General features: G+C 40.1%; 1 long non-coding RNA gene across 1 annotated transcript in view; it reads right to left on the reverse strand.

Moving 5' to 3' along the window:
* Window positions 1-6,659: 6,659 nt before the first annotated feature.
* The window catches only part of LOC144577960 (uncharacterized), a 57,815-nt gene continuing 50,423 nt past the window's right edge, over window positions 6,660-14,051 (reverse strand). Inside the window, exon 3 of the long non-coding RNA XR_013522805.1 lies at window positions 6,660-13,860. This is a non-coding gene — a long non-coding RNA (uncharacterized LOC144577960). The remainder of the gene's footprint in view (window positions 13,861-14,051) is intronic.

Here is a 14,051-nt window from a genome sequence, read left to right on the forward strand (position 1 = left end):
CACAATGAGCCCTTATATAATCACAGAAGAACACAATTGAAAGAACTGCAAGTCCTCAGACCTTATTTGAGAATTCTCTAGAGAAACCCAAAGATAACAAGGCAGAGAAAAACAAGAACACCAGAGGGTATTTTAGCCTCTGACACCTACACCTACGATAAGCAATAAACACAGCCCAATTCCCATCCAGATAAACAGAAAAGCTAAAGGCCTATGTACTTCATTTCTTTTACCTGATATGTTCAGTTTCCAACAAAAAATTATACAGCATACTAAAAGGCAAAAATCACAATCTGAAGAGAGAGAACACGCATCAGAACCAGACTCTGATGTGTTGGAGATTTTAGAATTATCAGACCAGAAATTTAAAATAGCTATTATTGATATACTAAGGGCTCTAAAGGAAAAATAAGACAACATGCAAGAACAAATAAGCAATGCATCAAAAGGATGGCTAGAAATAAAAAACAGAATAACAAATAAGGAATGCCTTTGATCAGTAGACTAGAGGTGACTGAGGAGAGAATCAATGACCTTAAAGGTATGTCAACAGAAACTTCCCAAACTGGAAGACAAAGGAGAAAAAAGTTGTTGTTTTTTAGCTGGAACAAAATATCTAACAACTGTGGGACAATTACAAAAATGTATAACATATGCATAGTGAGAATACCAGAAGGAGAAGGAAGAGAGAAAGGAACAGAAGATACACCTCTACAAATACAAAACAACACAGGCATGAGCTGAATCATTATTTATAATAGGAAAATGTTGGAAGCAATTTAAATGTATATCCATAAAAGACATAGATAAATTATTATAGAACCAAACTGGAGTCTACTTACCCAGCACAACAAAGCCAAACACTGACATTGGGTTGGCAGCAAGAGAAAGTGAGGCATTTATTTTCAGGGCATCAAGCAAGGAGGATCAGGCAGCTAATGCTTAAATTCTGACCTCTCCAGTGCCATGCAGGTAAGAATTATTAGAGGCAGGGGTAAATTTCAGGAAAGCAGAAGTAACAGGCAAAATCATAAATCAACACATGGAGGTTACACATTGGTTTTGGCCTAAAAGGGATATCTTGAGGTGGGTGGGGCTTACAGACCACAGGTAGATTCAAAGATTTTCTGATTTGCAACTGGTTAAGGAAAAGAAGCTTTGTTTAAGAATCTGGGGTCAGCAGAAAAGAATGTTAGCTCTGGCTTGTGGGTGTGACTTTCTCTAGGCCACTTAGAAAGAAATTCAGAACAAAGAAAGGGGGTCAGAATTCAGTGCCTAGCTCCCCCTCATCTGAATTTTATGTGCTGGTGAATCTGTTTGGTGGGAATCTGGGTTTCTGAAAAAAAACTCAGAGACTTATGTTACGATGTTACCTTTAGTTTCCATAGGGAACCAAATATTCCATGGTTCTAATTTCCTTCGCTATTGTTTTAGACTACTGGTATGTTCTTGCTTATCAAGTTGTTTCTTGGGGCTGGGTAGGTATCTGGAATTTCCCTTGAAGGACCTCAAGTTTTCCCTTTATTTCCATGCTCCATCTCAAAATAAGCTATAATTTGTCCTCTTACATTTTAACACTATATAGCCATATCAGTGACTTTCTAATTAGGGAGACTCCATCTTAAATAGGGGCTGGGTAAAATAAGGCTGAGACCTACTGGGCTGCATTCCTAGGAGGTGAAGGCATTCTTAGTCACAGGATGAGATAGGAGGTTGGCACAAGGTACAGATCATAAAGACCTTGCTAATAAAACAGCATGCAGTGAAAAGCTGGCCAAAACCCACCAAAACCAAGATGGTGATAGGAGTGACCTCTGGTTGTCCTCACTGCTCATCACACACTAATTCTAATGCATAAGCATGCTAAAAGACACTTCCACCGCGGCCATGACAGTTTACAAATGCCATGGCAATGTCAGGAAGTTAATTTCTATGATCTAAAAAGTAGAGGAACCCTCAGTTCCGAAAATTGCCCACCCCTTTCCCAGAAAACTCATGAATAATTTACCCCTGGTTTAACATATAATAAAGACATAGCCATAAAAATGGCCAACCAGCAGGTTATGCTGTTGCCCTGCCTGTGGAGTAGCCATTTTTTTATTTCCTTACTTTCCTAATAAACTTACTCTCACTTTATGGATTCACCTCAAATTATTTCTTCCACAAGATCCAAGAAACCTCTCTTGGGGTCTGGATCAGAACCCCGTTCCAGAAACAGAATAAGCAATGAATGGAGATCTCTAATAACTGATAGGAAACAATTTCTAGGATATAATGTTAAATGTAAATATGTAATTTTTTGTACAAAACTTTTATATATCATATTGTTTTATATATTATATATATTAAAATACTATTTTTATGAAATACAGAAGGGCCTAATTTTAGAAAAACAAACCCAAGCAAGATAAACTAGAAACAAATAAAATTATTTATAGTGGGTATATGTTAATAGAGTGGAAGAGATGGGGATAGAAATGAGACTTCTCTGAGTATACAATAACTTTTTATACGGTTCTCATTGTTGAGCCATGTAACCTTTTACATGTTCAAAAATAAAATCACACTGCTATCAAGAACTGCCTGAAACTGGGTAATTTATTAAGGAAAGTTTAATAGACTTACAGTTCCTCATGGCTAGGGAGGCCTCAGGAAACTTGCAATTATGGTGGGAGGGGAAGCAAATCTGTCCTTCTTCATATGATTGCAGAAAGGAGAAGCGCCAAGCAAAGAGAGCAAAATCTCATGTAAAACTATCAGATATCTTGAGAACTTAGGAACATGAGAACCACAGCATGAGGGTAACAACCCCTATGATTCAATTACCTCCCACCGGGTCCCACCCATGACATGTGGGAACTACAATTTAATATGAGATTTGGGTGGTGACACAGCCAAATCATATCACTAAAATTTTTTAAAAGTTGCAAAGAAATCTTAAACTTTTTCATATGTTTGTTGTTAGACGCAGAATTGGCATAATTCTGAAACTATTTGTTGAATATAGAAAATATGCAAACAAATAAATACAGTGATGCTTAGGGGTACAGGTTCTCACTGTGGAGTAAGGAGAATCTAATATAAAATGGTGAAAATGAGTGGTGCTCTGTTTTGATTAGCAATATCCATGTAAACTCAGAATGTCACCATGTTTCCTAGTTCTGTCCCCTGTAAGCACAGCATATTAAATGATATCCTCAATGAACTACTCATTTCAGTAGTTATTCCTCCATCTCACTCCCACTTACTTCCCATAGGTAACCATTCCCATTGTTTACTGATTTATTGTCATCAAGTTTCATTTCTACAAAATAAGCAAACATACACATACACAGGTGAAACATTGGTATTTCTCCTTCTGACACAGTGGCATATACGGAAACTTAATGTCCAGTACTTGATTTCTAAACACCAGTTTCCAGTGAAAGAAATGAGGACTCCTTAAAGAAAGGACTAATTCCAAATCAAAGGCAGAGAAATTACAAACTAAACTTAGAACATTTTCTGTGCTAGACAACAAGGGAAACACAGAGACTGAAGGGGATACATCCAGAGGACACAGGAGCCAGCTTGAAAGAGCTCTGATTAGAAACATGTCAGGCAATTTGAGCATCAAAATAACTAATGAAGGTAATGGACTATAATACTGCATTTTGAAATCCATAAATTCATAGTGATACTGAAAGAGAGAAAAAGAGGGTGGTGGTGGGAGGAGGAAGTTCTTTATTACAGGAGAAAGCCATCTAATAAGGGCAGAAAGGATGACAGAATTAGAATATAATCATCGCTTCAGGCAAGAATCTTCAATGGATGCTAAAACCGTTGGGTTAATGATTGTTATACACTCACCTGTCTTCAAAGTAACACCTATTCCTCACCACCAGTTTGCTTTCTAAGTATGAAGATAATGAAGTACATTTAAAATACATCTGGAAGAGAACACCTTATCGGAGTTATCCAATTTAGCATCACCACAATGATGGAACAATCTGATACTATATGCCTCCCGATGTGACATATGGGAAGTGCACAGCATCAACTATGTACAATCCTTGCTAAATATAGATATATATATATTGAATGCAAATCTAATCATGAAGAAATAGTTATACAAATGCAAATTATGAGATAGCCTACCAAGAAGCTAGCCTAGATTCCTCAAACAGTAAATAAAATACACAGAATTCACACACAAATGGGGCAGTGTTCTCAATGAAAAGCGACTAGAGATGAATAATTACCAAATGCAGTGCTTGATCCATGACTGGATTTGGGATGGTGGGGCAAGCGGGGAGGGGACAAACAGCTTTTAAAGAAATGTTTGGATCAATTGGGAAAACTCGAAAATGGGCTACAAATGAAACAGCATTATTGAATTAATGCTAAATCTCTTGGGTATAATAATCATGAGGTTATAGAGGAAAGTCTTATAAGAATCATGATGACAATTTAGGGATGAAGTGTCATGATGTCTACAACTTACTTTCCAATGATTGAGAAATAAAAAAATATATGTGCATATAGTGACAGACACAGACAGCAAGAGAAAAAGAGAGAGAGTGTGCAAACATGGCAGAATATTAACAATTGATACACTCAAGTGTAGGGTATCCTGATATTTATTTTGTTATTGCAATTTTTCTGTAGGTTTGATTGTCTCAAAATAAAAACTTGAGAAAATACAAAAATTGGAAATAGTTTATAGGCCTGTAAATGAGTGAAAATGAAAAATATAAACACATTTTAACATGGTTTGTAACTATCGGCATGTAAATTACTTCTATTATAAAGGACTGAGTAGATGAGCTACAGTTAGGAACAATGCCAAAACTGTAAAATCAGAAAAAAGGTTTAAAAATGTTGCTTTGAGCACACAAGAAGAAGTGTATGATTTTAAGAAAGAAAACTCAATTTCTTCACATCTCCACTAAATAAATATTGAAAAATTTAAAGGCTATCATTTGGAGTTTCCAGGTCAAGATAGGGGATGTAACATACATATTTAGTTCTTCTCTCTCCCAGATTACAGACATTTTATTCTAGTTTTTGGAATAAAGCTGTGAGGATAAAGGATACTGAAGAAAAAATGACATTATTTCAATATTAAAATCAGATGTACAGGTTGGTAGTACCTGACCCAACAGTACCTGGCCGAATCTAAAACAGCAGAGAGAAAAGTCAAGAAGCAATTCAGTTTACACTGCAGATTCTGCAAAGGCTCAGGAATTGGCAACACAAGGTATTTTTGGAAGTGGGACTTGAAAGAGGAGAACTGGCAGGAAAGTTTCTTTAAAAAGCAGAATCTCTTTTCTACTCTTCATAGCCATAAATCTGACTCTTCTCCATAAACTGGAAGTTTCTTCTCTGGAAAGCTTAAAACAAGCATGTTAAAGGTAAGAGTCCATACTGAAAACAGAGAGATTAAATAAAAATTTGTATCTGAGTATTGAGAGCTAACCTCCAACTTTCTTCAGGGAATTGGAAAAGAGCACACTAATGTGACCAGCTCAAAGAAATGTTAAATCAAGTTTAGCCTAAAGCTGCCTCCTTACATATTTTAAGTTTGGCCTAAAAGTAAAGGTTTCCCTGTTTATTGTGATCTATATCTTCAATCGAGTTATGTACAGACTGTAGCCTCCTCTTGTGCCAGTAAGAGTTTTGGCCAATCAAATGTGGCCAACTGTTCAAACTGTGCTCAACTAAGGCAAATGCGGAACTATGACCAATTCCGCTGTTTGTGGACCCCGTTTCTGTTTTCTGCATGTCACTTTCCTTTTTCTCTCTATAAATCTTCTTCCACCACATGGCTGCACTGGAATTTCTGAGCCTACTCTGGCTTGGGAGGCTGCCTGATTCTTGAATCATTCATTGTACAATTAAACTCTTTTGAATTTATTTCAGACAATTTTTTCTTTTAACAGAAGAAACTTAAAGAAAGTGAAACGGGGGTTCCCTCGACAAGTATGACAGCCTAGACAGATCACACTAATAGGAGAGTCACAGCTGAGAAATTTCACCACATAAGCTAAGTGTCCCAGACTAAAATGGCCGAAAGATCATGAGCCATTTGAGAAAGCATTTAATGTGAATGATAAGGATTAAAAAAAAAACAGAGAAAGACACTTTGGGAGGCCGAGGCAGGTGGATCACGAGGTCAAGAGATTGAGACCATCCTGGCCAACATGGTGAAACCCCGTCTCTACTAAAAATTCAAAAAAAGTAGCTGGGCATGGTGGCGCACGCCTGTAGTCCCAGCTACTTGGGAGGCTGAGGCAGGAGAACTGTTTGAACCTGGGAGGCAGAGGTTGCAGTGAGCTGAGGTCACACCACTGCACTCCAGCCTGGCACCTGGTGACGGAGTGAGACTCTGTCTCAACAAATAAATAAATAAATAAATAAAAATAAATAAATTTAGAAAAAAACAGAGAAAGAAAAGTGAGGAAACAGACACAATTCAACAGAACAAACATTAATTCTAAATGATCATTAATATTCCTCAGAGAAATGTGACTACATTATATTCATAAAACAAGAAGAGAATGCTATAAGAAAGGAGCACAGAGAAAAAGTTAAAACTTAGGAGAAAACAATGACAGAAATTAGAGCAAAAACACAAATACATAGAAAATAGAGGAGAAAAATACATAAAAAATTAGAGAACTGATCTGACATTCGGGTAATAGAGTTTCAAAAGGAAAAAGCAAAGTCCATGAAGGAAAGGTAATCATTAAGATAAAAATAGTAATTTAGGAAATATTTCCAGAACTGAAGGGGTGAGTTTGCTACTAGTCTGCAAACCTCCTATTATCTCCTGCAAATTAAAAATAAATAAGCGGAGCCCCACCTCCCTTGTCACCACCATCTTATTTCTCTTTGGTTATTTATAGTTAAACACGTTGAATGAGCTAATTCAACTGGCTTTAATTTCTCCCACTCATTTTCTCGTGAATGCACCCATCAGAGCTGTGGCTCCGGCAACTCCACTGAAACCACACTTCTCCAAGGACAGCTATGACTTCCAAGTTGCTAACTCCAGTGGCCAATTTTCTGGCCTCTACCACCTGCCTCCAGACATGCAACTCCTGAAATCTTATCCAACTCACTCAATTACACCTTCCTCTTTCCAGTTGCACCGGCAAAAACAAATTAATAAATTATAATCAATTCTCTTTTCTCTCTTATACATTCTTACATCTATATCACCAAAAAAAATTCTGCTCGTCCCAGCTTCAAAGAGAACCAGAATTTGATTCAATGTTTCCTTGATCAAGTTAAAAAAGGAGAATCTGTTCAATCAAAGTACAAGGCCGTGCATAAGCTGATGCCTCTTACCTCGCATGCCTCATCTCTTCTACTGACCCCTTTGCTTACTCTGCTCCAGTGCCGTCGGTCTCCTGTCATCCGTGCACACACTGGACATGCTCTGTCTTGCAGGTCTTTGTGTATGTGCTTGGAACATCCTTTGTTCAGGAATCAGCATCACTTGCTTCCTTAGCTCCTTAACACAAATGTCACCTTCCTAGTGTGGTCTTCCCGGATTACCATATTTAAAACTGCAACCACCACCCCAACTCTTCCCCATTGGAATTTCCTATCCATCTTCCCCATTTTGTTTTACTCCGTAGCATTTAAATGACGATTGAACACAGTTTTTGCTTATTTTGTTGTGGTCTTTTCCTTTTTTAGGGGTGTACGCTCCTTGGGGGGCTGGTATTTTTTCTGTTTTGTTCCTTGTTGGGTCACCGATATATTTGTGGAATGAATGACTGCATAAGTGAATGCTCAGTGAGTGCATAGCACAATAGATGAAAGTAGGTCCACACCAAGAATATGAGAAGGAGAAAGGCAAAGAAAAGACCTTACAAATTTCTGCAGAGAAAAAAATAGGTCACTTCCAAAGAAGCAAAAATCAGACTATCATTAATGTTTCAACAACCATAATAGAAGGCAGATGCAATGAAACAATTTCTTCAAAATTCTGGAAAAAAAAGTCCTTCCTAGAATCCTATAGGCAAACTATTAATTAAATGTCAATTCTATGCTAAAGACACTTATAAACATACCTTGAAGATTTTGTACTAGAACATTTCATAGAGAGTTATTATCTTTCTATGAAATGCTCTTAGAGTTATTCTCTATGAAATGTTTTTCCCAAAAATAACATTATAACTGTTACACCTTCTTTAATTCATTTCTAACATGTCACTCTTTTACCAAGACCTACCCTGACTTACTCCAATTCTAGATTAAAGCTCCCGATCCCAGTACCCAACTAATATCCAGGCAAGAGGGCCTCTTACCTGGGCCGTAGGTTTTGTGGGAACTGAATTATCATGAACACACACATTATTAAAGGATGGCTGGACACTTTTGTCAGTTGGAATCTGGCCCTCCAGGCTGGCCCAGCACTATCAATAACTATAAACCTCCATTCTAATGATTAACACTGTTTAGGCACCAGGAAAACGCTCTTTTCCATCTCTTTGCAGATGTCCTGGAAATAAAGGGAAACTGTGTCTGGATGCCACAAAGTGTGCAGATTGGGGAACTACCAACTTCAAAGAGGAACGCTATTTTGGAGTACAGGTAGGATTTGAGCAGCAAGAACAGTTAAGTAAGAGACAAATTAATTAACTTGTCAAATTCTTTCTCTCAGATAGCCTAAATACAATAGATTCTTACAGAAGAAAATAACATTATTTTAGTGCTGCAGTCCATCCATTTCCTTGCTTCTCTTTGAATTCCAATTTGCGTTTCCAAGGTACACACAAATTCAATAGATATTCATAGCAGTCACAAATGTTAGCTAAGGAATATTTTGTAATATGAAATGATCCATGTTGCTCTTAAATTTGTATAGCTGTAGGTCCAGGCAAAACATGGGTCAAGAGTGATGCCTGAACTCTTTCTCCAATGCGCCACAATTGCTAGAGGAAAATCTGTCTGATCCCTCACCTTTCTCTACTTCTTTTTCCTTGGCACTTACCACTTCCTAATATACTATGTAATTTACTTCTCCATTATGTTTGTTTTTATTATTCGACTTTCTCTGCTAGAATACAAGGTTCTCAAAGGCCAGGATCTCGGATGGTGTTCACTGATATGACTGAAGCCCCTAGAATATATACAATATTTTTTCCTAGAATTCTTAATAAGTGGTCAATGAAGTTTAATGAATGAGTGGCTTAACTCTATGTATGTTCTTTAAAGAAGCATCTGGAGTATGTATACTCCTCAAACAAGAGACAAATCATAGAAAGACATGGAGTCAGGAAACATAAAGTCCCACAGGATCACATGTGAGAGAGAAGCAATGGGCATGCACAGGATGATGTCCCACGGGATCACATGTGAGAGAGAAGCAATGGGCATGCACAGGATGAAGTCCCACAGGATCACATGTGAGAGAGAAGCAATGGGCATGCACAGGATGATGGAGAAAGAAGAGCCATCATGACAACTGTGCCCCTCGCCTGGAAGTCACCAGAGCAGACAGGAGAAAACCGAAAGGCCCCAGAGAGATTTCGTTAAGATGATAATACTGTCTTTGCCTCTGGGCTGCTATAACCAAGTCCCATAGACCGGACGGCAATATAACCAAGAGAAATTTATTTCTCACTGTTATGAAGGCTGAAAGTCTGAAACCAGAGTGTGCCCTGGTTTCAGGGTCCTCTTCTGAATTGTAGGCTGCTGACACCTCACGGTGTTCTTACGAAGGGAAAACAGGGTGAGAGCGCTCACTGAGTTTCCCCTTTTTAATAATGGCACTCATTTCATGCATGGGGGCTCCATTCTCATCCCACTCACCCTCCACAGGCACCACCTCCCAATACCATTTCCTTAGATGTTAGAATTTCAACATGAATTTGGGTGGAGTGGGGGAGACCCACATTCAATCCATAGCAGGTACTGACTAAATAATAGTATGTTTAAACATACAGAGAGGAAGTATGCGAAGTGGAGTTATGGATGAGAGGGGAAAATAGACAAACATGGCAATTATGAATTCCAGGACAAAACATGTCCTATAGAAGAGAAAGAGGAGGTATCGTGTATCATGTTTTCTAACAGTCACAAGAAAGTAAACACAAAACATCAACATTGGTGCTTAGTAGGGAACTGGGGCCAAGATAACCAAATCATTGAGTCAAGAGATTATGCCCGAAACAAAAAAGTTCCAATAGCACTATGGGAAGTGTTCTTAGCGATAGAGAGATAAATGCCTAAAGAAGCAGCCAAGAGACTTGAGTGTGTCTGTTTCAGGAAAGAGAGAAGGAGAGTGGAGGACAGTGGGGAGGACTTCAGCTTTTCATAATAAGCCTAGAGTTGCTGATTCTCTAAACTGCATGCATATAAAACATTGATTTTAAAAGGCTCTATAAACACAACCCTCACAAAAAAATTGCATTTGCTTGTCTAGATGTATGGATGTAAATGATAAATGGAGGTTTACATGCTGCACTGTGGACAGTGGTTACCTCTGTTAACTGCGGGGCCTCTGGAGACCAGAGTGAGATGGCAGGTGAGGAGGAGCTCCGTGACCTCATGCTTGCTTTACTTACTTCTGTGTTGTTTTTATCTTAATGAAAATGAGCTCATGGATTATTTGAGAAGCTAGACAAAAAGACACAAATACAGAGAAGGGGAAACAACATTTTGAAGAAGTCACCATTATCTGGGGCAGCTCCTTATCTAAATGTGGATTGGAATGGAAGGCAGAGAAGCAAAAGGCAGCAGGAGGGCTCAATGTTGGTAGGAAAACAGAGTCCTCCAGAGATGAAAGCCTGGAAGAGGAATTTCAACCCTGAACAAAAGCGTGAAACTTCTGGGCTTTATAGAAGCATATTGTTTGACGGCAGATTGGTCTTCAGACTACGCCTTTGATAGAACCTAGAATCATTTCCTTACAACTGAATGCAATAGCAAAACCCCACTGGCAAAGTGTGGCCCCACACACCTTATACCCAGAATTTAGATTTGCATCCATCTATGGACTGGGATTTTTTTAAAACAAAGAAAGTGTCTCCCTAGGAGCGCGCTGCATGAAGCCTGTCTCCTGCCCTCTGGCCAGCCTCACAGATGGGCTACTCTGGCCAGCAGCCACCCAGCACTGCCCTTGAGCATTCTCAGCCTATTCAGCCCTGGCAGTCTCCCCTGCCAGAGGGCCCTGGAAGTCATCATGTTGTGGGTCATTACAGCAGAACATTGCTCTGCTGCAGGGGCAGCTGGCTGGCCCCAGGAGATCACCAGCAGATGTTACACCTCCCTTCCCACCATCACCAAGAGCAAGGGGAGGAAAGAGATAAGGAGTGTGTCTCCTATGGGATAGATGGCAGCCAAGCAGCAGGCCAGTAGGATACCAGAGAGGCAATGCCTTTACCAAACAAAAAACAAAAATAAAAACAGAAAACCCACTTCTTGCACAGTGGTAGGTCAGAAAAGAAAATACTATGCTTTTGTGGGTTTGGCTTGTTTTTCGCTTGGGGTGGGTTGTCTGAGGAAAGAAATGGGCTATGAAATCACAATACACTGTTATCTACCTATGCCTACATTAAGCCTTGCCCATTTCATTGATTGACTCAATCAACACTGAGACATAATGTACTAATAGCTAGCATTCACTGACTCCTGAACTATATATCATTGCCATGCTTTTGCCCCACTCCATGCTAAGACTTTGTGTCTCAGTTAATCAACACAAACTTACGTAGTAGGTACCATGATCATTTTATCACTGAGAAGATGGAACTTGGATTAAATAACTAGCCCAAGATGATAATGAAATCTGAGCGCTAGGACTGAACCACGTGTTGCTAGTTCTTAAGCATCATGCTCTACTGTCTCCCATAACATCAGAAGCAGATTTTGAGCTGGATGATCCATGCCACTCAAAAAAAGCTTTAATTTACTTTAAGCTGCCGTCTTCCCAAACGATCTGGGGTTAGGACAATGAAGGCTGAAGTAGGGGTAGAAAGGCAGGAGTTTGGTGATGACCCAGGCCTTCTGAACTTACATAAAAGGGCTAATCCAGACTGTGCTCATTGGTGGAAAAGCAAACCTCCATTAGCTTCAAGTGTTTCTCTTATTAGTGACACCAGCAAGAGCATACAAGAAGCTGGCCTTCAGCCCCTGCCGCTGGGTGAGGTAGAGGCAGGCAGAAGCAATGTGTGGGAGAGATTGGAATGATAAGGACAGCAGGGAGGAATGGGGACCAGAGGGCCAGTCAGAGAAGGCCAACTTAACTGCCATAACCATTGAGGAGTTTTGAATAGGGGAGATCATGATTAAAAAAATAATTATACAGCAACTGCGGGCAAAGTGGACAGGAACAAGGAAAGATGAGAATTAAGGAAGCAGTTCAAATGGCCAGGAAGCCATTCTTCTAAACCGTAAAGGCCTCATGGCTATAAAAATCATGGAAATGCTATTTCAAATGATCAAAACAACCTTGCAAATGAAAGAGAGTCTCAGCTTCCACCGCCTTCTAAGAGGTGCCCTCTGAACTGCCTCCCTGCTGGCCTCCTTCTCCATTCCTTCTGTCCTCCTACAAGAGAATTCTCTGCTGACAGTGACCACGGTAGGGGCAGGAGGCCAAGGATGATTTCTTTTCCATGAGGACTGCTTTGCAATTGCCCAGTTCCAGCAATACATATGCAGCTCTGTGTAGAGAGGAGTTTGCATTGAATCTGTTAGAAAGGAAACTCCAAAAACCTCTGTTGGAAATGACAGCTCTTGACAAGATGAAAGGAGGTGTCTTGCTCAGATCTTCACTTAAAACAATCTGGAGTTCCATTAGTATTCATTGAGAAGCTGCAGCACAGAACAAGTACAAGCACCATGAATAAAATTAAAACTGGTATTGACTCTCAGTACAGTGGAGGGTGGGAGGGAGCTAGCCAGACTGCCACAGCCTTGACTCTTAGTGGCCAGACACGACCGATCCGAGGCATCGTGTGTACATTTTAAGCTGATATCAACAACTGCCCCACCACATGCCTTTAAATCAGTCCACACCCACTTTCCAGTTTCCAGGATGAAGGCAGACAGAGGCATCCCCTTCATTACTCCTAAATAGCATCCCAGATGGACACCGTCCTGGTTCTGCCTTCATCTGGCTCCTGACCTTGACTCCATGGCATGCTATAATTCTTACACCTTGTCTCGGTAATTCTGATGCTTGTCTCTTCTTCAGGGTGTTTGGTTTATGAGTTTTCCCCTTCTGCACACTGAAACTGGGAGTTCCAATCCACTCTAGACCATGGAATACCCTGACCTGGTCTTTCCACCGATGTGCAAACCTCAGCTCTGAGCCTCCCTGCTTGGACCACCTTAAGTTGAGGTTTTATACATGTGGGGAATAGGGGTTGGGCCACCTTGCAAAACTGCCTCTTGCAAAACCTACGAGGCTAGATCTGATCATAGTCCTCATTTCCCTGCCCCAGCCACAAGTATATAACATACACCTAAGAGAAACAAGGAAGAAAGGAAGAAAAGTTTCCTAGAAGGTGAAATTATTCCAGGGAAAAGTTGAAAAATCCCACTTGCCTTTCCTTGACTCCTTTTTGTCATTCCTCCAGGGTTAGGGTAAGCCGGCTCTTTGGAGGTCTGATACGTCCTCAGTACTTATTTGCAAGGCCATGTTAGCCCCTAAATGTGCTTGCAGCTGCCCCTAAAGGCTCCAGAAGGTCCTCTGTTCCAGAAAGCATCTCCGTCTGTTACTGCCGTCCGTATGTTTTCCATTTGCTGGACCCGCCTGAGCAGCTGTCTTCAATGAGCCAGACAGGATTCCTGCTCCAGAGAATCAGAGCTGAGCAAGGCATCTCTGAGTACAGTGTCCACCACCATGACAGGGCCTGCGTCCTGAGGGTCAGGGCATGGGAAAGTGTGAGCTGGCATCTTACCAGATGGCCCTCATCAAAGGCACCATTTCCAGACACTCTTTATAGAGTTTTTCAGGTTCATTTTCTGACAAAGGACACAAATTACTGTCTAAGCAATGTTCGAGACTCCAGAAAATGCTCTTCTAGGCCCACCTTCCTTACAAACTCCTT

Source organism: Callithrix jacchus, chromosome 10 (assembly GCF_049354715.1).
Source record: "Callithrix jacchus isolate 240 chromosome 10, calJac240_pri, whole genome shotgun sequence".
NCBI lineage: Eukaryota > Metazoa > Chordata > Mammalia > Primates > Cebidae > Callithrix > Callithrix jacchus.